Source organism: Emydura macquarii, unplaced genomic scaffold (assembly GCF_026122565.2).
Source record: "Emydura macquarii macquarii isolate MOO-44397 ecotype Brisbane River unplaced genomic scaffold, CSIRO-AGI_Emac_v2 contig_2531, whole genome shotgun sequence".
NCBI lineage: Eukaryota > Metazoa > Chordata > Testudines > Chelidae > Emydura > Emydura macquarii.
In genome coordinates this window covers 3438244-3463269 of record NW_027132668.1, presented here as the reverse complement: position 1 = coordinate 3463269, position 25026 = coordinate 3438244, and the positions used below count along the sequence as shown (strand labels likewise).

The window sequence follows — 25026 nt, the reverse complement described above, 5'->3', positions numbered from 1 at the left end:
TTTAGTTTGCCGGGGTGTGGACGCCAAGCTGCAGGGACAAAACGTGCTGCGGGGATCCACTGCGCGAGCCATGGAGCAGGAGAAGCTTCCCGGCAGCTGGCAGCTCCTCGCGGCTGCACGCGCAGACCAGGCAGGCGTGAGGACAGCGGAAAGGCAAACGCAGCAGATGCGCCTTAATTGCTTTCAGCGGCTCGGCCTGACCCTTCCCGGAGCCTAGCGCGGCTACAAATGCACGGGGCTGGGCTCAGGCTTTCCTAGCCACCTACTGTGCGGGGTCCCCCCTCCCCCCCCCAGCCCGAGCCCTGCGGACGGACAAACCCCGACGCAGCAGCACCTGGATGGGGAGAGCGCACAGACTGGCAGGTAGATCACTCCGGCTCGGGGAAGGGAGACAGGGCTGGGGGGGGGGGGGGACCGCCCCGTAAATGACGCAACCGATTCTCCAGCCTCGGCTCCCACTTGGCTTGGTGCAGTTGCAGGAGCTCAATCGCCCCCCCCACCCCGCGTCTCCCTCCCCCCCCCCCCCCTCCTCTAGTGCATCTCCTCCGGATTAGGGGATGCTGCCGATTCCGGAATCGTCTCCATTGCAGAAGCAGGAGCTGCTGGCCGCGGTGAGAGGGGCGGGGGCGGAGGGCAGAGGGAGGCTGAAGGAGGGAGAGGCAGCCCGGGGCTCGCTCTCTTTCTCTCTCACACACACACTCAGGCCAGCGCCGCCCGCCTTCTGCACCCAGGGCTTGCGGGGCGGCTGGCGGCTGCCCTCGGATTCCCCCAGCCCGGCGCTCCCAGGTAGCTGCCGCTGCTTCTCCTCTGCCGGAGCTGGGCTGCCGCTTGCGCTTGTGGCTCCACGCCTGGCCCGCTGAGTCAACCCCCAGTACAGCAGAAGCGAGGGTGGGGTAGGAGAGGGCGTGGGGGGTGTCCAGAGTCATTCACTAATTATGGCTTTTAACCCCCCCTCTCCCCCCCGCAACTCATTGAGGTATAATTTGGTACTCAACTTTGATTTTTCTCTTGCATTCTCTTTACTTCCTTTCTACACCTCACCCCCATGAAATTGGATCAAAAATATCCAAGGGGCTCACACTTTAACCCAGTGTCTTCCTGCCAGCACTCATAAGGTAGGTATCATTGGGGGAGCAAATCCCTCACTCCCAGTGGTGCGTGTGTCCGTCCGTCTGTCTGTCTGTGTAAATAAATTCCCTTTCCTTAATTGGTTCTAGCTTGACGTGCACTTGCTTTTGTTTAGGCTCTTTTAATATTTTAGGTGGGCTAGAAAGGAAAGGAAGCATTTCACATTGTAGGTCTATATGGTGGTGTCTTACTTCTGGTGTTAAATTGTAGTTGGGGGGGGAGGGGTCTAGTTTGTATTTCAAAAGCCTGGCGTTTGAAGAATTGCTAGAAATAGAAGACTGTTCCATACTACAGAGCTGGAGACGCTCATGTTGTTCATTGTCATCCAAAACATCTTGTTGTGGTCACAAACGAGAGAGGTTGGTTTGTTTATTTATTTTAGAAGATTTGGATGAAGTTATTTTTTTAAATGTTCAGATTTGTTAAATACCAAAATTGACAGACGGCAGACATTCTACAAATATGGGAAACCTTACCTATACTACACTAAACTATGTAGCAAACTGAAAGTTGAGTGCATCTACTTTTCTAAAAAAAATTACGTTAATGCATCTTCCTTGAAGATGATTTATGAAAAGCCTTGGAATTGTATTTCAGGTACAGCAAAGTTTGATTTTGATATTGTTCAGAAAGAGTTGGGTAGATAACTAGCCATATATATTTTAACTCTTTAAATTTATTAAGTGATTTCACTACTGTTCACTATTCTGGCTCCAGTGCTTTGTAATTATTTCACTATTGAAGGGCATTTTATAGAAGTACTTGCTGATTCACACATTAAAGCTTTTCAGCATATCCAGGTATATTTTCCATTATATCTTTGGAGATATTTATGTAGCCATCTGATATTTATATGAAGAATATGAATGTTATAGGGTCATAAATTGGTTTTTTCACATCCAGCATTTTTGCCTTTCTTTGGATTTGATGAGGAAGCTGTTTACCTTTAGGCCTTTATATCAGGAAAATGCTCAATGCTCAGTCAGTTTACCTTTTATATATTTAAAACACGTGCTAGAACAGAAAATCTCTCTAACTTACTGAAAAAATATCAGTAACTGGATCTGTTGATGCTCCACCATAGTAACTGTAAACGAGACCAGCATGTTCAGAAAGAAGAACATGTACATGTAATTTACTGGAAGTTTCACTCTGAAAAATCCACTTAACTGATAGAATGTATAATATATATCCACATGCACTCTCATCTCAGCATATGAATATACCTGTTTCTAAAACTAACTAATCAGGTCTATGTACTGCAGCTGAAAAACACACTACCAAGATAAGACCATATAAAATAGTAATGGAAAATGAAATTTTATATAATGTCAACAACTTCAGCATGATTTTTGGCATAAGTAATTTAGTGCAATTCTGCTTGCCTGAACTAGAGTGATATTACAAAGTGAATTAATAGAACATTAGTATGGAAAAAACAAACAATTCTTTCTTTGAAATATGAAGTGTCACTAACTTGAGATGACACCTGGAAGTCTGTGAATAATACATGTGAAATATTAATATTTTAAATGCATCATATTTAAAATTACTGTGAACTTAAAAATTTGTTTCATATCAAGAAAACATAAATAGTTCATTTTAGATTTTAAATTTTAAATGCAACATTTTGTCAATGAAACAATTTTCTAAAGAACTGAAGTCAGATATCTAAACATATCTGGTAATTTTGCACATGAAATATTATCATTGTGGAATATGAATTTAATTTTGGACATTATAAAAAAGAACATTCGTTTTACTTTCCATCATACTGCAAGAAAAACACTTTCAGATAGTTGATTAATGAGATGAAATGAACTGACAGACTCCATAATTCTTGCATTTTTTAATACATTCTGAAACCAAAACCATAAGGGACATTTACAGAAAACATGAAGTCAGATAACAAAATAATAACCATATTTGATTTTAAAATTAATGCAGATCAGAATAGTAATCTATACAATATACTTGCTTTTGCTTAAAGCAAATCATGTAACATTGAGCATTAGATCTTTGAAAAATACTACAGTATTAAAATTATCACAATGAAAGTTATTGGTAGGATTGTATGAGGATCAAATTCTGCACTCCAGCTCCAAATTGTGGTCCCATTGGATGTTTTGACATTTATTTCAGTGGGATGAAGATATGGCCCTCAGTCCTTCTTCATGAATAACTCCCTTTGATTTCAACACTTTCCGGTTTTGATCCAGAAAAAATGAGCATGTATAGCTAATTCTCCTAAAAACCAAACCCTATGTTCCTTGCCTAGGGCCAGATTCTGCTTACCATATTTATTGAAGCCTATGGGAGTTTTGCCTGAATAAAATGAGCAGGATCTGGCTCTTAGTCTTTACTTTGACATAAATGCCATTGACTGGAGTGAGGTCATAATATGTTTGGCATGAGGGCCATATCTTCAAATCTATAACAAGTGCTCTGGAGTAAGGACTGAGTGCCATATTGTGATCTCAGTTAAGTCAATGGTAATTATTCTGTCTTGAGAAATGAGGGCCATATCCTGCTCACTTTAATCAAGCAAAACTCCCTTTGGCTTCAACAACTAAGGCAAGTAGAATTTGTCCCTAAGTAAGGAATGCAGGGTTAGGCTTTTTAGAAGAGTTAGGTATACAGATTAATTTGTTCTGATTCATAGATCAGAAAGTGTTGTTAGATTCAGATGATTGTGAGTATTTTTCTACCTTACAGATTACCCAAGACACTAACAAGGACTAGGAAACACTGAAGTTTCCATTAGGAACAGAAAAACATAGGAATTACCATACTGGATAAGACCAAAGGTCCATGCAGTCAAATATCTTATCTCTGACAGTGGCCAACCAGATGCTTCAGAGAAAAGTGGAAGAACCCTGTGATAGGCAGATGTGGGGTAATCTGCTCCCACATTAGATCTCTTTCTGAACTTAAATAATTAGAGATGGTTATACATGAAGTATAATATCTCTTCCAGTTTTTTGTTATTAATTATGATAACCCCATTTGATGTCTTTTCTGTATAAATAGCCAATCTTTTTTTAAACCTTGCCATTTAGATTTTAAATTCCAATCTGTTCTGATAGAAAAAAAAATCCATTGTTAGTTTTGCTCTTTCCTCCATGTTTATTTAAATGTGAATTTCTTTGCTAGAAAATAATATTTTAGTTTCCACTGTTTTGTTTTTTAAATTTTGTTATAACCATCTGAATTATGATTGTTTATTCCAGAAGAAACTTTAAAACACTGGGACTTTCATGTCATGCTTAAAGGATAATTATTGAACCTGTCAGAATGAAAATCATACTAAATATACTCCCATGCAAAGGTTTGTGCCTAAACATTTTTTAAAAGCTTGGAATTAAAAAGTCAGACATGCTACAACAGAGAAAAAAATGACAAAATATATAGCATATAGTAAAATTATATATTCAGATGTAGACAAGAGTGCACCCACTTCCTCTTTGTTTGGTAGCATATCTCATGGTGAGATATGATTTTATTTTTATTCCTAATTTTTTCTTACAGTTCGGTAAAGATGCTGTTTTATATATATAGATATAATTTTCTGAGCAAAAATTCCATTCAAGTATGTAAAAGAAGCTTTTACATCAAGCCAATTAATGAAGTGGGGCTATGAATTCAAAACTGTAGTAGCTATAAAAGATATAAAAATAAGGAAGAGAAATGGTCACATTATGTATCTGGAGGGATAAATGCACAATAATCATGCAGTTTGAAAGCAAAAAGAATTACAATTTGACAATAAAGCCTACACTAAAAGACAGGCAGACACAGAATAGTTCCAGTGAGAAATATAGTAAGTAAAAGAAGAGAAGAAAAAAAAGATGATTTTCAAACTTACTATATCTAATTATGTGGCAGGTCTTTTCTAGCTTCATGTTGAAATGTTCCTTTATGTATTGTATTGGCAATAATACTGTTCGAGAACAAATTACTCGGACAAAATTGTTTTACATTGGTTTTAGATTTTCAGTATTCTTAAATCTAAAAGTTTAACCTGTTAGCAGTCGGTTGCAGTTTACAGTTTAGCACTACTTTGAGATTTGGTCCTGCAAGCCCTTACTGAGATGAGTAATCCCATTGACTATCTGAGTTAGAGTTTGCAGAATTATATTGTGCATCAAGGCCAACATTTTCAAACTTGGGTGCTCCTAAATCTATACCGAGGAACCCAACTAAATGCAAGTGGCCTGATTTTCAAAGGTGCTGAGCGCTTGCAGCTGCCATTGACTTCAGTGGGAATTGTGGGAGCTCAGCATGTCTGAAAATAAGGCCACAGGAAATGAAATACGCATTTAGGAACCTAGGTTTTGGTGCCCTGTTTGAAACTTTTGGCTAAACACTAAAAACATTTTGAAAAAAGGTGATATCAATGCTACAAATACTTTCATGCAATTAAAGACAGTGAGACTGGAAGCTGCGTGGTGAGTTTTGCTTTCAGTGCTGCCATTTTAAGTTTCACAAATGAGGATCTTAGTATTATATTCTTCCACAGATTTCGTGCTATGATTTGGAAATACTAAGGAATAAATTTTCACGGCCTCTTTAGGAAGGACAATTTTCTGAGTGTAATAAACTGTATTCTAACCACCAGTCTAAATTTTCTGTGCGGGGCAATAAATAAGAGTGAGGAAGAGGCGATCTCACATACTGTACCATTGTAATTAATCATGTAATATTAAAATGCTGACACTGTGGAATTTTGTTCAGTACAGTAGAATCAGAAGAACTAAAAAAGGTGATTGATCATTGGTCAAAGACCTTCAGTGACATGATTAACATTTGAAACAATTTTTGTCCGATATTGATGAATAGAAATTAGGGATGGGCCCAGGCAAGACCCCTGGGCCAAACAGCCCAAAGTTTTGGGAAACCGAGCTCTTAATTTGGATCTGAACTTCCTTATATCTATAACGAAGGATGAATATTAGCCCTTACAACTACAAACCTGCTCCCATCTCTGAGCTGTGGGATAGTTCTTTGGGAACTGAACTTTGTAAAACTTCCATCCAGATCTGGGTCTGATCTTTGCTACTTGGCTGATTTGTAATAAAATATTTTAAAAATATCTTTGATTCTTCTAAAAGAAATCAAGCTATATACAGCACGGACTGATGTTTAATGCTTAGAAATTCCTGGGAGACTTACATGTATATGTTTTATAAATAGCTAGCCAAAACATTAATAGGTTATATACTTACATTTTAAAAAGGGACACTGTCAGCTTATATAAATATTAAATATATGAGTTAAGTGTAGTTTCAGGTACTACATCAAACCTAAGTGTTCCTCCCAATTTCCACGTTTTTGGCATTCCCAAATTTTGTGCTTTTACAATTATTTTAAAAATGTTTTTTTTTCCCATGGTTGGAGACTGCACAAACGGGAAAGTGACCGACAACACAGGTTAAACTGACTATGTACAAATTGCTATAAAAAGCATACAGTAAACAAACTGAATAAAATATAGGATGATAGTTTCTCTTATCTCTTTTGTTGATAGTAATTGTAAGCATTACATCAACAGTCAGGGGAAAAAAATAAGACAAAAATGTGATTTTTAAGTTGACAGCGCCTCTTTAAATTATGCTTGAAGAACCATCTCAGGAAAAAAAAGACATATGACACTGTTCTGGATTTTATTTGTTTAAATGCAAATTTATGGAGCTGGCCGCACACCAAAAATCAGAGAGTTTGGTACTGCAGTAGCTTTAGTGTTTTTTCAGAATTGTAAGTACTACAGAAGGACAAAAGGGGAATATGAATATACGGCAGCTGATATTTAGATTTAGGGTTACATTTTTTGCTTGTAACAACTGTCATTCTCTTTTACGCTTTCGTTTTATCATTTTATTCTAGCATTACCAGGCACTGATTTATAAAAGCTGGAATTATTTACATGCAAAATTAAGAGTCTTTTTCATTCTACGTTTCCTATGTTAGCAACCCTTTAAATGTCCAGGAATCTTAGAATTCATGCAAAAACTGTCCCCCAGTATAGAATATATTACTAAAGAGTGAGTTTAAAGACAGACAAAAAGAAAATATTTATTCAAAATAATAAAAAGCATTCTATTCAATAAGATTTGTAGAAGCACACTAACCAATAATATCAGTATCCCTTTTGGAATATTTTCTTTCCAGAGTGTATCCCTGATTTTAGTCCACAGGTGCTGATCTTAGTAGTGGTATCCATTGCTCACTGTGCACACCAGTCAGCTGAATGGTATGCATATAATTTCTTTATCTATTACCTGAAAATTGCTCTGATGATTTTACTTTTCCAAAATAAGCATTCCCAGTGAATTGCACTCAATAAATGCATTTCACAGCATTAGTACAGAACCGAAATACAAAAGAATATTAATCTAATACATTCCAAAATTCAAATACTTGTGATTAATAAGCATTATTATCTATAAATAAGGCTCTAATGATACTTTGGCAGTGTTGTAAACACAAGAATCAAAAGCAATTATTGTCATTATTGTTCTGCAAGTACTTTCCATGAATACTAAATGGATATTGCTGTCCGGCTACTTGGCAAATATAAATCTCATAAAAAAAACAGATGTCAGCCAATCAGGTCTGGCTGCTATTAACTATATTTGTCTAATACACTGGGTACATAAAGAAGAGGCAACCAAGTTACTGGAAACAAGAAAACTATTGGTTAATAGTTTTTCCTGGGCTTTATTACCTGCCAACAAAAATACGTTAGAATAATTCTAAAGAGGAAGTTTTCAGCACTATGAGGTGAACTGGCCACAGTTGTGAATGGGAAATGGATGTCATGCACTGCACTGATAATTTACCCTTATGAAAGGGTCATTTCAGCATATATTAAATTTACTTGTCTTTAGTTTTTTTTATAGGCCCCATAGTTGAGACTCACTGCCGATCACCAGCCCCCCTCCCCGCCCCACTTGTTGTGACACTGTAGCATACATTCTGCTGGCAAAATCTCTATCATGTAACCTGTCCTCTTCAGGCAGCTCCAGTCCACCCCATTGTTCTGGGGTGAATGTCATGTTGCTCATAGGTAGGGATTTTGTTTTTTGGGATTTATTCATATTTTGAGGTTCATTTTTAGCAATTTTTGAGTTTATGTAGAAGTCCCAAAATTGGGGGTTTTTTTTTGGAGCTTCCCCTTTCTGTATATTGTAATGAGTAATGTATATACATTATATACACTATATACATTACTCAGTTCAGTATACAGAAAGAGGAAGCCCTGAAAACCCCCAATTTTTGGACTTCTACATAAAACTCAAAAATTGCTAAATGTAAACCTCAATACATGAAATTAATAAACCCCAGTAAACAGAAGCTCTACCTACGAGCAACATGACATCCACCACAGAACACTGCTGTGGAATGGAGCTGTTTAAAGTTCCATGATACTATAATGAGTAATCTCTTTGTTATGTTCCCTAGTGCGTTTTAATGTAGTACTATTTCAAAAAGCATTATAGTTAAAGTGAACTAGGGAACCTTTACTACACACCAGTAGGGTGCACGCAGCCCAATTAATGCACAACGTCTTAGTGCGCTTTAGACATCACACCCCCAGTGTGCACATTACGGCTCCATATAGACGAGTCTTTAGATACAAATAGCCATTTCCAGTGGTTTTCTGGTGTTTATTGGATAAACACCGAGTTTTCTTTTTTTCTGTATCAAGGGAGTTTTTCGGTGTTTATCAGTTAAAATTGAAAACCAGAAGCCCGACTCTTAGGATTTATACTCGGGTGACATAATGATTGAGAGCACTGCAGGTTTGGACCTTAGGCTCTGTGGAAAGAAAAAGCAAACCAAAAGCTTTACATTCCTAATGTGCTGAGTTCTTTTTTCCTCTCCTTGGTGTTTGGGACATGCAAGCACCTTATACCAAGCAGTTTAACTTTTTGTCCTCTTTTTTTGTAGGTCAACAGTGCCACAATTAAAATTCAGCCTTTGTTCAGCCTGTTCTGGCTGGGTTTTGCAGCACGTGGGATATGAGCTGCTTTTTCACTGGCTAATTGGCCAAATCTTACTCTGTCTAAGTGTGTACAGAAACCAAACATCTATGACTGTCAGCCACTTACTTCACTTGTAGCTCACTGGTAAATAGGAGACAACTCCAGGTGCAGTGCCCAGCAATGAAAATAAAAGCAGTGGGTAAGCTAGCTATAATTCATTGATGTGGAAGGGGTAACATCCCATGAATAAGGACAGTGTGAAATCACAGTCATATCCAAATTACACACTCAGACACATGCTACTAAGGACATACAGCCTGATCCAATGCCCATTGAAGTCATTGGGGATCTTCCCATTGACTTCTATGGGCTTTGGATCAGGCCAATATTTGGGAATGGTCAGATGGAACACAGCACAGGCTTGCACTGAGGGGAAACACTGTCATCGGAAGGAAAAAGTACTGGTAGGATATTCTGCCCCCACACATGGAATCCCACATTCCACAAAGAGCTCGTTCCCATCAGCACATCTGTGTTTGCAGCTTGGGGGCTGGGGAAGGGAAATGCAGCATGCTACATACCATTCCACTTCCTTGTAACCCATCTTGTCCACTGAAGTAATGAGGGTGAAGAATCTCTTTTACCCCGACTTGGCTACTGGTTACCATGACGTGGGCTAGGTTGTGCAACTCTTCATGGCACAGTTTTTGTAGGTGCGCCCCAGCATGAGTGAGGCTTACACAATCTAGTCTTTGGTGTGGAGGATTTGCGGGCTAAAAGATTCTCTCCCCGGCCATATCCCATCTCCATCTAGAATATACCCTTTTAGGGGGTGTGAGCAACTTGCTAAGTGAGTAGAGGGCTGTTTGGCTAGTTATGGGCTGATGGCAGAGCCAAATGGGTAGTAGATTTTCTACATATGAATTAGACCACCTAAGTCTCTCCTGTGTGACATACTTGCCTTCATCAGTCCTAGATTGTTCCGGGCTCTACGTGTGCTGGCTGGAGGGTGGAAGGGCACGAGAAGACTTACGCCCCTCCCCTTGCATTCCTGGAACAAGAATTAGGGGCAATTACAGTCCCTTTACTCAGAGTCATACAGGAAATGTTCCTGCAGGTACAAATTTCCCTACATAGGTGAGACCATGCCTATAACTGCTAGCTGTAGAGAGAGGAGCATGCTCTGCAGCATCTCTTGGTGATGAATTGCCTCGCTGTGCTAGGAAACGGGGGAGACAATCCCTCCAAAAACTCCCTGTGGTGTAGTGCAGGTTGAATCATCTCTTAACTCAGGACCATGAGTAATTTGTACAGTCTGCCCTTCCGTGACTTATGTTAGATATTAGCCTGAGCAAGATTTGCTTCATCCATATCATTGCATCCCATCTTCAAATTTTGTGCACTAACCTTAAGTTTTGATAATTGGGTGCATTTCACTGACAAGAAGTTTTTATTTGTTAGCTATTCAGCATAGAAATTAAAATAATGGGAGTTATTACTAATACTTATGATATTAAGGATATTTAGGTATATAGGATAAAGTTAACCTACAACTCTGAGAGAATCTGAAGCCCCAGTCCTGCAGGTATATCCATGCATGCAGAACTCTGAGACTGACCAGAACCCCATCCACGGGGGTCTGCCTAGATGGATCCAGTTATAGGACTGAGGCCTGTGGGATCACATCAGGAAAGTTGTTGAAGTATTAGTAGAATGCAGGTCCCATCAGTTTTTGGCATGTTTGTTAATGGCAGGGAGAAGTCCCAGACAGGTCCAGATTAGGGTGAGATTGTGTTGAAGTGCAGCATGATATAAGATGTGGTTTGATTATGTTTGGGGACCAGGATTGGGGGAGAGAGAGTGAGTAACACAGTGATTCCTAAGAAGAGGAGTGAAAATATTAGTCTTGATTCTGTTCTCACTTATACTGGAAGAAGTTAGGAGTAACTCCAGTGAAATCTCTGGAGTTGTGTCAATGTAAAACTAATGCAAGTGAGAGGAGAATCAGGCCTCATACATCTATAAGTCTTACAGAGGTCATGTAATCTCTCTGTTCCTGTTTCTCTCTGTAAAATGGGAATAATATTTCATACCCATCTTTGAAAAGTGATAGGTATTATTATTATTATTTCTTACAGAAAGGACAAAAAGGGAACATTTTCCTGAAATATAAAACCAGGAGGGAAGTTCTGTGATGAGTAAGGGCTGGACCATGATACCATGACATGGTATAAGTATGGAAGTTCTGAGTGAGATATTTTCCTCCAGTTATTTAGATTAAGGAGATCAAGTTGCCATTTTCTGATGTTTAATGATAGTTTCCTTGTTTTGCCATGTAAAAGGTGTTAGGGTCATATAAGCATGAATTAAGGATGTAACATCTGACTTCATTTAAATTTAATCAAATGGTGGATTTTTATTTTATTTTTTTAAACCTAACTCTCTCTTTGTGTCTTAGTTTTTTGTTGATAATACTAGCAATGAAGCCTTTTGCCTATTGTTTCATTCTCCCCTTGTAACTTTTTCCATTTAATTATAAGGAAATATATAATTGGAAATAAGCAGCTTCACACTGGGCCCCATCCAAAGCCCTGTAAAGTCAACAGGAGTCTTTCCAACAACTCCAGTGGGCTTTGGATCAGAGGGATGAGAATATTTCTACTCTGTCTTGAACAACTACAAGCCTGGAAGAGTGTATGTTGGCTGTGTAAAATATTACAACTATTTTAAGAACTGCCTTGTTCTGGATGGATGGATTCTGCTACGGAAAACATGTCTATGACATATGTTACACATCTATGACATTGTGTTAAGGATAAAGGTTATTATTGCCTTAACATTGAATATATATATATAAAAAGAAGAAACAAATTAACTAAAAGATAAAATATATTGATGGAAGTATACAAGATGCTCTTTAACACGCGTATTATTGACTCAATAGATTTGTTACAGCTTCAGAGCTATTAGGGTTTGCTGTGTCAATGTGTACTTAGGGACTGTTTAATATGCAGATGCTTGACTTGACAGACCGCAGCCATTACGGTCTATCATGTCAGTAGGGATACATGCATACGCACTTTTCAAACCTACTGAAACTCCTTTTGAAGTGTAGTTATTGTGCATGCATAACTAACTTTTAGAAATAAAATCAGAAAGCTGTTTTAAAAAAAACAACCCACAATATGGATTACTCAGCAATAAAATGTATTTCCAAATTAAGCCATTTAAGTATAGAATGTACAGTCAGTGATCCAGAATGGAATCTTAGATATGCAGCTCCTAACAACCTTGTAACATTAGCTATTGCACTTGTGCGTGTGTGTAGGAGATCAGAATCTGACTCTCTGTGAGTGTCTGTTTGAAGAATATAGTTTTGTCTTCTTTGAGAGGTAAGGGAGAGTGTCATCTCTCTTTTTCATCCAAATAATCTTCAGTAGCAATTAAATAAGCTTATGCTAGCTAACAGATCAGCTAATACAAGATAAATAGCATGACAGTTTGGAAAAACTGAGTATGTCTTTGATTATTTACTAAGTTTTGATATCTGCTATTTGCCTCAAAATGCTAAAAAAGTGAAGTGTAAGATACAACATGAAAGACTCATTTGATCATCATAAGGAAAAGAATCAGTAGTTTTGCTTTTCTTTCCCCTAACAACTTATTTTTTATTAAAATAGCAAAGCCAAATGTGGTGTTTAATAAGATATACTTTTCCAATTTGAATATCAAATGTAAAAATACAATTAAAATATATCTAAAATGTGACATTAGTTGTAGGGTATATTTCAGTAATGTGCATTTCTAAAAAGTTTAGCATATACATTTTTTGAGCTTTTTAGATCATTCCATCAGATGCACAGACATCTAGCATTTTTCTACACATATTTCTGAATGGCAGTTTTCCAGTGATATTCTCATTCACAAGCCCATGAACTTGAGAATAAAAATAGTAGTGGGATGTTAAACTATTTCCAAAAATGCCAGGGTGCCATTATGCTTACTGACATGTGTCATATAGCTCAGTCTTTGAGCTGATTTGCCTGAGTGAGGGGCATAGCATAGTTCTAACATGAAACTTACAAGCAAATGGCATTCTAGCATTCAAATAATAGCGAATAGGTAACATTTTGAGACCTTTCCTCTTCTCTGAGATTTGGTAAGGTGCAAATTCTTAAAAGGGGAAAAAGGAATGTTAATAACAGGCAGATGACCCAGCATTAACTCACACTCTGTGCTCTGTGAGGAGTCACTCACAGGTAGACACCGACTGTGCTGTGGACAAGCCAGTACCACATCATCATTTGTCCCCAGTGTGATGCCATTGTTGAGGTGGGGGAGGCCAGGAACAGCACAAAGTCAATGGGCACAAACACACATGGCTGGAGATCTGCAGGGTCTGCACAGTCAGCATCCATGAATCTCCAGACTATGAGTAACTCTGACCACACTCCTTGCTTCTTCCACATGTCCACAAGTCTTCCCTTCCCTAAATGATACACATTTTTTAAAGTGAGTGCTCGCTTTCCACATCTTCCTACATAAGAATGGGAGGATATGGCTTAAAATGAGCTATCTACATATTATACTGAATTGGTGACCGCCCAGATTTTCACTGTGCTGCACACCATGATCACTCTGAGCTCCATGTTAGCAGGGGGACAAGTCAGATCCTGCTATTCAAACTGTACAGAATGCTACCATTTAAGTAACAAGAAATACTCCTTTAGCTCTTAGCAATATATGGCCTAAGACATATGGTTTAACAATTCTAATTCCATTCAGTAGAGGGCAACAGTGAACACACACACATGCGCGTGTTTGTATGCACAAGCCAGTCTGTTTAGAATACATTTGATTTCAAACTTAATGAAGAATATTCAGATTTATACGTTAAAGTTCACCTTGGGCAGCTTTAATTGGAACTGCGAACTCAGGACATCTATAGGATCACTTAATTGCAACCTTGCGATTACTGTAAATCCATTGATACAATTCCAGGAATCAGTTAATTTGCTGTTGCTATTGTTTTTATCTGATTATTTTTCAGCTAATGGACTATAACACCTGTATGTGTATGCATAGACATCAATTAAAAATTCACACACATAAAAACAGAGCACCAGAAATCGATAACATGAAAATATAGCCATTGACAGTACTTGTAATTTTGCCTGTTACAATGGCGTGCCAATTCTTTGAATACAACACACTATTATGCCCCATTAAAGCATGGCTGACATAGCTTTCAACTACTCACAAATGCTGAGATGTTGAAAAGCATAACATTTACAAGAGATACATCTGGTGCATATTTATAAGGCTCAGAATAAGGACTCATTTAAATAGTGCATGTGCTTTCACCAAATTAGGAGAAAAGTTACCACAGGCCCATATATGAAATCAATAGTGAAATGTGTGCTGACTTAAATTCCTGGTATATGATATTGTATGTCTCTGTGTTGGACATACTAGAACAATGCACGCCCTTCTCCAACTGAGCAGCATATGCGTGTCCAATAAATGTCAATGTGTGTAGTGTAAATCCACAAGGGCAGATGATGGTCTGTTGTTTTGAGGGGCAAATATTTAATGTTAGAATTTTATCTCTGACTTCTAATTAAAAATATGTCAGCATTTGTTCTGTCTGTTCCTCTTCAGAGAGAGAAGTGAGAACTAGCTGGAAATCAGGGAACAAAGTATGATGTGCTTTGTGATGTGAATGATGCATTAAATTAAACAGATGAGCAGGATGCAACAGCCTATTTTATGTCACATAACATGTCAAGGAGTAAAAATACTTTCTACCATTTCCCCCAATACAACATGGCACTTGAAATAAACCAGAAAGCCACATTTGAATTAATGTTTTGGGTCATGTTTTAACCAGATTGAGCTAGGAAAGTCTGTTTTTTTGGCCATATGAGCATGAATTAGGGAGGTAGCTTCAGACTTCATCACAATTTCTGAGAATCTAATTTAATTTAGCCTAATGTGGGTTATGGAACCCGGAACTGACATTATGTGGGTGCTAACAAAGTTATTTGAAGCAAAAGTCACTCTAGCAGGACTGTGACTTCCTTATGGCACTTGAATGAAATTAAAAAAAAATATATTACTTATCTTCAGTGGAGGAGTTGCCAGAGTATTTCCGTATTATGTTAGACACCCATACTTACAATGTTACAACAGACACTCATGCAATTTGCACAAATGCAGTTTTTGCACATACAATGTATCAAATTACCAAATTTGCCTGCACAAATTTAGGTTTGGGTTTAGTGTGGGCAAATTAGAGAGTGAGCACAATTTGTATATGCAAGTGTCGAGACACGGTTGAGTCCTTGGGTTCTCATAGATAAATAGTTCTGACCCAGAAGTGGAAGGTAACACCTTATAGCCTGATACTACATCCTTAATGCATGCATGTCAGTGACAAAGAGACTTGTCAATAAACCAAGGGGCCTTGCCATTAGGGACAACCGTCTTTGGAAGGTTTAGGGCTTTTGGTACCATCAGCTGAGGCTAACGTGGCTAACCAGTGGCTACCACCACTGGCTACCACCCTCACCACTGGTAACTGATTGAGCATGATGAGATTCTGGCTAAACCCTTCAGCACAATGCACAACAGCAGTACTAAATACACCTTTGTCCTGCGGTGGCTGAGAGAAGCTGATATGGGAATATATAATTAAGTCACAATATCCAACCACACTATTTCCCAAGATGTTCTATATGTATTATGGGATTCCAGTAATTATTACTGTTAATAATTAATAATAAATTTAATACTTATTTCTAAGGTGATAGAGTTTTTAGAGTCTACGTATTTTGATACTTGTACTGCTTTTGAAGAAGGATAAACTGTAAAGATGAGCTGACTTATTGTGCTATTTTTTTAATTGGTTAGATTCTTACAGTTCTTTTGTAGCCTTGACATGCTCTATCATGTCAGTCTGCCAGCCGTGCATGGGCATTATATCCACATGCCCAACAGGAGCCAGATATTAATCTCAGATACATGACATGCACTTCTTCCCTCACTGCTCATCTGTGAGAGAGCTGTTTTCAACAACCCCTCTATTAAACTACTTTATTTTAAGAAGAACTGTGTTCTCCTGTGGGTCCCCTTGATTTAAGTCTAGGTATGCAAGGACAGTAGAATGCATGGTCCCAGATGTATCTAGGTGTCATGCATGGGAGAGATCTGCAGGCTAAAAATCACTGTGACATTTTTCAATCTCAGTATCCTTGCCATTTTTATTTTAGGGTGTTTCCAACACACAAAATATAATTCACCCTTATTACAAACTCATCAGTTTTGTCAAATTTCATTTCTCTGTGATGCACTGTGCAAGAGAAAGCCTTCTCAATCCATAAACAATTTTTTGTACATCTTAAAAATTACCCAAAGTGATTTTTTTTTTCAAAAACTGAAAAATAAAATCATCCTGAGTTGAAATTTTATAAGCCAAGTTTCAACTAGGAACAGATTTTTGCTACCAATATATATAATAGGAGTTTGGAGAGATCCTTAGCTTCAATGCTATAGTAAAATAAAGTGTCACACCCTACACTGCATCATTCGTTAAACAATTAAGTTACTGATAGTCTTTTACATTTATTTACCTTGATGGAAAGATATGTTTACTCAAACTGAGTACAAATCAACATGAGGAGGCGGAAGTTCAGAGTAAATTTGACTAATGATGTTGTGTTTTCATCCTGGGAAGAAAGAAAAAAGCCTTTCTGCTTTTGATGCTATTTTATCTCCATTGGAGGGGATCTGAAATGATCCAAACTGTCATGTGAGAGTTCAGTTAAGCTCAGATCCTCTTTGATTGCATCTGAATGTCTCTCGCAGTTTGCTCATGCCTCCCTTATATGAATACAGCATACCACACTTCAGGAAGTTTATTAAATAGCACTTTAACTTTTCATATATTAATGTTCTCACACTTAAATGTTTAAGCAAAATATAGGAAGAAGCCTTTACCATTAAGAGAAAATTTAACACGGCCTCACTGTGGAAATGGCAATTAATTCCATTTGAGCATGACTTTTAAACTACACAACTGACTGTTATAAGTTATACTTCTGAATGAACCCTAATTATCTATTGTTTTCTTATAGGCCGCTACTACATTCGCCACCGTTGTCTATGTGGATTTCAAAAGCTCTGTATCTTCAAGTAACACTTCAGCGTCCTTTGTGATGGGATCTATTGTGTGTGAGCATCATCATCAGTCTCTAAGACTAGTTTTTTTAAAAACTTTCAATATTTGAGAAGAGATTGCTAGATATGGGGCCTCAATCTACTCCACTGAAGAGATTGGTGAGCAGCACAGCTTTAGAATCTGGCCCATGTTGATGGCAGGTGGTGTGTACTGAGGACTGGGTATTTAAACCAATCTACATTGTACTATAGCTGACAAAAGCACCTGCTGCCAGATTCTCAGCTGGTATAAATCAGCAGTCCTCCACTGAATTCACTGGAGCTGCAGGATGCTGATTTGCACCAGCTGATGATTTGGCCACTGAATTTTTTGAGTCCAGGGTCTGCAGCCATATGGTCATGATCTGACAACACTGTATTGCAACTTAAATATCATCACATCATGTCCAGAGAGTCCTGTGCTTTGGGACCCCATTTGCAAAGATGGGGAGAAGCTTGGATTCTTGTTATGATTCTTTATAGTTAGAAGATAAACTTTTCTTGCTACATGTGTGTGTAAATCTAGCCTTCCAAGCATAGGGCTAAATTCTGTGTTCCTTAATCAGATACAACTTCCATTGAGATTTACAGAATTAAGTGCCACAGAATTTGTCTAAGAGCTGTTTCAACATACCCCATTTTTGACCTCAAAACCTTTTACCTCATTTCTGGATTTCATCTTTGTAGAGATTGCCACCACCAAAATGTGTGAGGGTTTTGTGATGTGGAAAAATGTTTACTGGGATTAGTTTAAAATCACATATGATATTCCTTGCCTTGGTGATCTAAGCCAAATTTGAACCCAGGTGTTCATTCTTCATTTGAGCGCAGGCTTATCTCATTCTACAATCTAGCCATTTACACTCTTATAGAACTTGTGCTGGAAGCACACTATGGTATTTTGGCTCTGAAATGATTTCATTGTTAGGCTGAGTGTGACACAGATGGTATTCTTAAATATAAAATTCTTTTTATGATTTTTACAATTTCATACTTATTTTATTAGCTCATTATTTATATTAAAGGGACAGCATCACCTTGAAATCTGTTCAATTAAAAAAAAAAAAAAAAGGTTGAGTGTAGGTTCGGGTATCTACCTCACAATCTGCCAGTTGCGGTGGTTTCACTGCCACATTTTTCTATTTTAAAAATATTTTTGTGTCCCTAGCTTGTGTGTGACAGATTCACACAAACAAGGGGAAAGAGTCTCATTTAACTGATTATAGGAGAGAAGCAGTGAAACTGATTATGCACAAAGTGCTGCCAACTGCATAAAGTAAAGAAAATGAAAAAGATAAAAATATTTTCTTTTTGCCAGTCTCTTTTAGTTAGACTAATGTTAGGTGTTACTTGTAACAGCAGTAGGGAAACAATTTTCAGACAGAAATGTGATTTCTAAGCCAAGGGTGTCTCTTTGGTACACAAATATATTTATTAGATAAACATTAATTATTATAACTGCAATTACTCATTCAGATCAATAATCAGAACTGGGAGTGAATCAAACCATAGCAACTTTATTTGTCCATTAAATATGCTGTGATTTAAAATAAATTAAAATAGTCCTAATAATTAGCCCCATACCCTGGAAATGAAAAGTCACCTAAAATCAGATGCAGATTGTGAAAAAAAATTGAGAGAAGCAAAAGATAAAGCATATGAGGACAGATCCTCAGCTGTTGTAAATGAGTGCTGCTCTCTTGAAATCAACAGAGCTATGCTGATTTACCCCAGCTAAGGTTCTTTCTGACTTGTAATTTTTAGATAACAGGTGTTATGGTGAGTTTGTGCATGGGTTCGTACATTCATCCCATTCATTAAGGTAAAGCAGTGAATGTGATTGTTTCCCCCCTTTTAATCAGGAAAAAGGAAGTAAATGCTGTCAGGAAAAATCTAGTTTGAGGATTTTGTTTTCCTGGAAACTGAGGGCTGTTTGCCTGAATTGTATGGGGTTTTTGTTTTGTCCTGTCTGTGTTCAGTGGGCTGAATCCTCCCCTGACTGACATCCCTTGCAACCCCACTAATTTTGATGTCTGACAGGTCTGCTTTAATCTGTTTAATCTGTTGGAACTCCCACAGCAGGATCCGTGGAAGATTTTTCTGTCTGTCCTCTGTCTGAGGTGCTGACTTCATTCTCTGGGTGTTGGGGAGCAGGGTACCACTGGGTTAGAAAATTTTTGCTTCAGACCCAAGGAAAAAGTGATAAAGAATCAAAAGGGAGGGACTATCACTATGATTAGGACGGAATGCTGCTACTAGGGCACCCTATGCACTCAGCAAATATTTAGCCTCGTAGCAACAAGAAGCTTTTTTTTTCTTCTTCTTTCCAAAGTTAAAGGGTGGATTGTGTCTTCACTGCTCTCATTCAGTGGCTGGGAACAACTGTCCCTAACTCCTTTCTAGTGTTCCCGAGGCACTGGCTACCTCAAAAAGGAGGGGAATAGGGGAGATAGGGCTATGTTCCCCATCCCTGCACATTCATGTAAGCAATGGCACATTGCCTGCCTTGAAAGGCTGTAGCAGAGATATGCTCCCCACCCCCAGTACAACAATGGTGAGCTTTGCAAGGTGTTTTTCCTACCTAAAACACAATGCCTCTTGTGCTCTCCCTGGGGAAATGAAGCTGTGCACAGCCTTTTTGCTCAGGGTGATGCCTTTCTGGTCCAAAAGCACTCTAGGACATCACTGGAATGCACACTCACAAGAGGGCTGAACTCAAGTTGTGCTGGGTCAGCTGTAGCGTGGGTATTTCTTGGCGTTGCAGGGCTTTATTTTGAAACGTGGACATTCTTCTAACAGGTTTAAAAAAATGAATTATGTTGTTATACTTCCCCAACTGAATAGAGCGGAACCAAGACGGATCTAGCTTCTGGCTGAAGCTCAAAAGGCGGTTCAGTCTGGATGCACACACATATGTTTGGTTGCATATCTGAACCTTGTTTGAACTGTCCACACTGCTCGTGCTGTAAAAACTAGGCTATACGCCTTATGAGAATAGGCTTTTATGCAAGATGTTTAGTATTTCCTCCTCCCATTTGGGCCAGAAATATTGTAAATCCAGCCTATATGGCACTGCTGCCTTCAGTCTTCGTCTTGAGTGAAATTATGAAATATAGAGGTGAAGAAAATAAAAATAGCAGGTAAGTGAAGTGAAGTTAATCTAATTTTTTTCCAACCTCAGTAAAGGTTAGATTAGGGTTTAGTTTAAGATTTGGCTGAAATTTTAGTGGTAGTGGTGGTGGAGTAAAGAATGTTTTTGTTTTAGCTGAATTGGTTCATCCATTCTTGACATGCTTATGGTTAAGTGTGTGCCCACTTCTGTGATGAAATGTAAAAAAAATTTGTACTTCTTCTTTAAGAGTTTAAGAGTTCTGAGAAAATTAGGGTTGACTATAAAAACCTGGCTGGCTATATTGAATGCAAGAGAATCTGGCATAAAACCAGTGGGAAGAGAGATGATTTTTCCAAAGATGTGCTTCTGTGACTCTTGCTGCTTATTGTCATCAAAGGCAGGTGAATCATCTATGTCTGTTGCCTGGGTATGTTTCTGACTGTTAATTAAAAATATATTATTAATATACAAATACTGGGTGACACTGAATTTTAGCCAAGAATTCTATCCTTCCTTCTCATACTGGAGATTTCTTTTCTAGTACTCCTGATTCAGATTAGTTTATTTCTTAGTGACACCATAATCAATGGAATTAGTTCGGTTGTTAATTCCATTACAAAAGTTTCAGTATCAGTTAATAAGTGATCAGGAAATTAAGATCATGTTTATGGAACAAAATCCTCACTATTTTGTTGAATGGGAAATTAATAAACGGTAACTAATGGTAACTTATAATTGTAATCAATGGTAATGGTAATTAATGTTAAATTAAATTAGGGATCTAGCTAAAATATTGTAGCTAAAAATCTGGACTCCACCCTGGCCTGAATGGGCTTGGGAAATGTACAGTGGGCAGGTGGGGAGGAATTTTCCTCCCAGGCCAGGCAGCTACAGTTCCCCTGGCCTCACTCCATTCTCAGACTGTCCACACTTTGTCCACTCCCACTCCCTTCATGTTGCTGCACAGACAGTCTCTTGCCCCTATCCAGCTTGCCTTGAACAGCAGAATGATTCCACAGCACAGAGGCCCTTGGCAATTGTAGAAGAGAGGCCTGGATTTACCCATTAACATACTAAGGTCTAAATTCAGTCCTGATTTAAACACCCATCAAGCTTCACTGAAACCAGTGGGGTAGCATGGAATGACTATCAGGGCAGAATTTCCCCTAACAATCTGAATTACACATACACACGCTTTGATCTTCTCAAAGAGCATTTAGGTAAGAACTGATCTCTCTATGTCAGTTGTGAAAAAGCATATTGGCTGGGTTTAGGGAGGTGTACAGACTAGAAAGCTGGAATAGACAAATGTGTATTTTTTCCTAAGGACATATTTATAGCAGGAATTATACGCAGCATTATAGTTAGAAGAAATAGATGCTGTTATAGTGTTCAGAGGCAATATTTGTTAAGCTCCTTCCTGATGGATAATGGTGTGTGAGACTATCGATTTTTGTAGTAACCCAAAAACATTATTTCCACTGAAATGCCTGCTCTTGTGAAGTTGCAGTTCTTCATGTAGATGGTGCACAAATGACAGAGAAGGAGTTGTGTTGTGGCTCCTTTAAACTGTATTGAAGTGGCTGTAAAATAGGCACAAAGTCCCTCCATCTTTAAGAGTACCCCGGGTATACGGGGCCTCTCAGCCAGCCATAGAACCAGTATAGCCACTTCTTTGCCCTCTACAGGCAGGGAATTTCTGTGTCCCAGATATTCCCTGGTAGTGCCATAGCCCATGGGGCGACCTTAACAGCTGGAGCACTAGTTAAGGCAGCCTCCAGTAAAACTTGCTCAGTAGAACTTAAGCAGCAAATCGGAGCACTGAAGGCTGACGTGTCACCCAGCAGCTCCAGAAAAGGGGTGGTGCAAGCTGCCCTTCTCTTCATTGTATTTGTTTATGGCTTTTTAGAGGTGTATGGATATTAGGCAGGGCAAAACTGGTAAATGGAATCTGACCTGCTTTTGTGGTGGTAGTGAAAACCTTGGATGAACTTGAAGACACTCCTGTAGTTTTGTCATTTGTACTCACATTAAGTCACACTCCACAAGTAGTCCCATTGCTTTCAATAGGCTTGCTTGCAAAAATAGGCCCTGATCCTGCAAACATTTACACGAGTGCTTAACTTTGCTACATTCGCTGGGGCTAGACATATGCTGAAAACTAAAAGATGCATAAGTGTGTTTGTGGGATCAGAGCTTTAAAACTGACTCAAGCCTCAGTGGGAGAGAGGTTGGCGGAATGTGGTGGAGTGAGTGAGGTGGGGTAAGAACATTACAAAATCATGGTATTTACTCAGTTGATACATTTTCTATTTTTTTCATGAAAACCTGCATACAAAACAGGCACAAGTTGTTTTGCTAAGTAAGCCTTGAAAGTGAGTCTTCATAGCTGTCAAGTATCTTCTTTCTAGTATAGTATGTTGTCCTTAGAAGCTAATCAGTAAAACTCGCTTAGTAGAACTTAATCAGCAGAACTGAGCACATTGTCAGTGCTTAACAAATAATAATAACATGAACGCCTTTTGACACAACCTATCAGACTTTTGCTTTATTTTGAAGAGTGCTTTACTTGCCTCAAGTTAACTTAAGCATTAATATTTACTACAGCTCCATTTACGACAGCCAAGAGGAATTTGAGTAGGAAGGAAAATATTGATGAAAATGAAATTTTGACAAACATCAGAAATGAAAGTCAGAGAAAATTCTCATGCTGTTTCACCCATCTACCAGCAGTGCATTTAATATAAGGTTATCAAAGAACAGTAATTTTCACAGATGTATGTGTCCAAGTTGTTGGTAATAAAAATGGATCTGGACAATTGTTTGAAATGTAAAACAGTATATTTGTATGTGATTGTTATCAGAATTACTTTTGATCTCCTGCTGTTCTCTTCTTTAAAAGTTAGATATGTTAACTTTTCCTTAGAATGTTGTGACTGTATGAACCTTATATATATTATTAGAGAGGGATTGGAGCTCTCAGAGGATTGATAACAGATCCAGAACCTTTCACTTCTGCAACACTCCTCTAATTAGACCTAGCTTGGTAGTGACTGAAAGTCACTTAATCTAATAGATTTTGGGTATCTTATGTGAAATCAGTTGGTGATTTACATCCAGTTCCAACAGGACAAGAATCCATATTGTAAAGAAAATCTCTGGGCCAGATCCTCAGCTGCTGTTAATCATTGCATCTTGGGTGATTTTAATGGAGCAATGATAATTTACACCATTAAATGCCTGTCTCATAGCTGGCACAAGTTAACACGTGTGTTGTCAGGCTCAGTACAGATGCCAATGATTCAGTGAGGAGGGAGACTATGGACAGATCCTCAGCTGGTGTAAACCAGTGTCATACCAGTAAAGTCAAGGTAACTATGTTGATTTACCAGCTTAGGACCCAGTATTGAATGCCTATAGATGGACATGTCAGGTCAAGTTTGAGCCACGTTTACAGAATTACTTTCACCACTGATGTTGTGATATACCAGGTTTTTGAATATAAAGAGAATTTTAATATTCAGGGCTGTCCACGAGTGTTAACTTACATGCAACAAAATTTACTGGTTTATTTAAAATCTTGTGGAAAAAATCTAGGGACTAGTTCTACTCCCACTGAAGTCTGATCGGTATAAGATATTGTGGTGCGATTGGTAAAATATAAGTGAAAGTTCTAGGTAAGTGTTATGAGGTCTGTCCGTCTCTTGGTATGTGTGCATTGTTCTAACAGATACTCTAATGTGAATTGTATATGTGTGGCAAAGAAAGGAAAGGTTCCTGTGAGCACAAGTAAACTCTGCTCATGAAATGCAACAGTATTTTTTCAGTGGTACCCACAAATGCTGCAGTACCGTTCCCGGAGTGAACTGTAGGCTTTGAATCATGACTACAGAATACCGCAAAACTTTTCCTATAAAGACAACTCCATTTTGCACATATTTATTCAACGACCATTGAATGTGAAACAATATTGTTCCCTAGATGTTAAACTCTCCAACGAAGAGGCTTTGGTTCAGATTGTTAAAGATATTTAGGTGCCCAAATATGCAGATAGGCAGCTAATGGGATTTTCAAAGCAGGGTTGTTTGCTTCACAGCTGGGGAATATGGTCCCTTATCCCTTATACTCATATTTGTCTTTAAGGCACCTAGCACACATTTGTCGCTACCTAAACAATAAATAACAACAGGGATTATAAAAAGGACTATACAAGTAATCTAATAATGTGTGTACTACTGAGGACCCTAATAAAACAAAATTCTTATGAATGAATATTGTGCTGTAAAACGCTAACTGTATGGATTGTAAATTGAGACCTATGTAAACTATTCTTAGTGATGTCATTTCACTCATCCTGGGGTGGGAGAGGGAAAGATTGAAAATTTGGCCAGGAGTGCATGTGCTCTGAGCGTATCATAGTCCGTTCCCTTGTGGACTACCCATATGGCCAGGTTTTGATGATGGGTGTGGTTTTGGGAGGAAGAGCAGGAGTAGGGAGTAGTTGCAGTAACATAGAGTAGGTGTCGGTAGTGGATCTATCATTGTGTAGATTCATTGACCATTGATCCCTGAAGAATAAGGATA

General features: G+C 38.4%; 1 long non-coding RNA gene across 2 annotated transcripts; it reads left to right on the top strand.

Moving 5' to 3' along the window:
• Positions 1-723: 723 nt before the first annotated feature.
• Positions 724-23263, top strand: LOC137163400 (uncharacterized). 2 transcript variants are annotated; one of them, XR_010922707.1, is made up of 3 exons: positions 724-786; positions 1072-1115; positions 17249-23263. It is a non-coding gene; the product is annotated as an uncharacterized lncRNA (long non-coding RNA). The 2 variants fall into 2 exon arrangements; XR_010922706.1 differs by lacking the exon at positions 724-786 and adding an exon at positions 3844-4456 and having other exon boundaries at positions 979-1115.
• The last annotated feature ends 1763 nt before the right edge of the window (positions 23264-25026 follow it).